This window comes from Callospermophilus lateralis, unplaced genomic scaffold (assembly GCF_048772815.1).
Source record: "Callospermophilus lateralis isolate mCalLat2 unplaced genomic scaffold, mCalLat2.hap1 Scaffold_98, whole genome shotgun sequence".
Classification (NCBI taxonomy): domain Eukaryota; kingdom Metazoa; phylum Chordata; class Mammalia; order Rodentia; family Sciuridae; genus Callospermophilus; species Callospermophilus lateralis.
In genome coordinates, this window is record NW_027517992.1 from 1,394,085 (window position 1) to 1,396,508 (window position 2,424).

Here is a 2,424-nt window from a genome sequence, read left to right on the forward strand (position 1 = left end):
GATTTGTAACTAATATAGGGACCCTATCCTTACCTTTTATGTATTTAACAGTATTAACTAATATTCTTGGTGGAAAATGTAATACTGGACATTGGTGAATCTTGCAATATGGAACGCTTATTTTTCAAAGGCAGTTTGTATGTAAAATATGATTATATTAAAAAGCCACTCTGTTAGAAGGAAGCTTTTAATCTTTTGGTGAATGGCTTTTGACATATGAACAATTACTAACTTGCATATTTTTTTACAATGAAATATTGTATGTATGAACATATTTTTGTTGTTTTAGTCAGCTTTTTCTTTGCTACAAACAAAAGACCTGACAAGAAAAATTAGAGGAGGAAAAGCTTATTTGGGGGATCAGTTTCAGAGGTCTTAGTCCATAGACTACCTATTCTATTTCTTGGGGCTTGAAGTGAGGTAGAATATCATGGCAGAAAAGTGTGGCACCCACAAAATATATACCCCAAAGGCACACCCCCTTATGACCCACCTCCTTCAGCCACATACTACCTGCCTTCAGTTACCACTCAGTTAACCCCTATCAGGGAATTAATTCACTGATTGGGTTAAGGCTCTCATAACCCAACCATGTCACCACTAAACCTGCTTGCATGATTGCACTCATAAGGTTTTGGGGAACACCTAATACCTAAACCATAAAACATTTATACAAGTGTATTCTTCAGAAAGAATGAGAGTAAAATATATTAATACCTGAGATTTAATTTTTCAACTACTTTACTTTGCAAAAGTTCATTTTAGGCAGGAAGTGATAGTGTTCCTGTAAAGTACAGCTTGCTATCTGTGTGCTAATTGAGCTTATCTCTTGCTTGAAACAGAATTATAACTTCTTAGGCTTAAGAAAAGCTGTTATATTCAATACAGTGGTATTTACAAAGGAACTAGCTTAGTAGACACTTTATCTTTCTCTGTGGTTCCTTGTCTTTGTTAGGCAGAAAAGAATTACAGAGTATTATTCTTAATTCGCAGAAAAGGTGTGATATTTTACTAATGAAATGAAAATGATTGCTGGAATATGTTTACATGTTAATAAGTGGCAGAAACTCAGAGAGAAAAACACCCTCTGATTTTTGTTCTCATAATTTCTCTTTGGAGATCTGTACTGAAATAACTTGCCCTTTTATTATAATTCATGTAAATAATTCTGAATATTTCATTTATATTTCCTTTTAGAATTACTTCCTAAGTAAGACATGTCAAGCCTACAGAATCCTAGCTTTATATGAAGCTAAGTTCAGAAAAAGAGTTTTGTATTGAAACAGCACAGAAAGATTCCTTAAATTGTTCTATTGCTCATCTGAAATTTACATTTAGTTTGAAATCATATAGGTTTATTTTCTAAATCCAGAAACTCTACATGGAGACACACTATATTTTAAGATATTAACTCTACTAGAAATCTTCTCCTGTTTTCTGGGTAATACCATAGCCAAAGGAAAAGAATCAATACAGTATCCATTTCTAAGGAGGATACGTATGTCCATTTCTAAAGACTCACATATTTCAAAAAGAGGTTGACCAGCTGCAGTAATATTTCACCCTTGGAAAATGATCCATTTTTGCTCTTGAAGAGGTTCTTCTAGACATGCTAAGTGCTTTATTGGTTATATAAGGTGTCTTACTATTATGCAACTTTTTATTTCCTTAGAACTTAGATCACAGGTAGCAGGTTGCAGTGTAACTACCCCATATTTCTCAATCCCACCCCTCCAGAGTGCTGGGAATGGAAACCAGGGCCCATGAATGCTAAGTAAGTATTGTTAGAGGTTTACAAATAATGTAGCCATTGAGCAATGACTGCCAGGATACTCTCAGATGTATATCAAACTATGGCTTCTAGATGAGAATGCCCAAAGGTACAGAAGTCTGCAGTCCAGTGGCATCAACCTTATCTTGGTTAACTGTTCAATCACCACTCATCCTTAATACATGCAAAGCACTACGTGTACATAGTCAAACCATAAACAAATATAAATTAAAGAATTGAAAATATGAGTTACATTAGTAATAAAGACCAAATTAGGTTGAGTATTACAATGGTCCTATGTACAACCTCTAAGAATATGGGCAAACTCTCTCTCTTTCTCTTTCTTTCTCAGTCGCACACACACACACACACACACACACACACACACACAGAGAGAGAGAGAGAGAGAGAGAGAGAGAGAGAGAGAGAGAGAGAAATTTCTACTGGATGCTTTTATTAATAAGAAAGTGTATAAATAATACAATATGAGATATGAATACGTGGTGCCAACAGAGAAAAGGAAGTTTATCTTTTGTATACCTTAAATTCATATTTAATAATTATATACATGTAAGTGAAGAATACTTGGTTAACATCTTTCTTTAGTACCTAACTCAGTACCTATCTTTTTATAAGTAACCATCAATGATTAT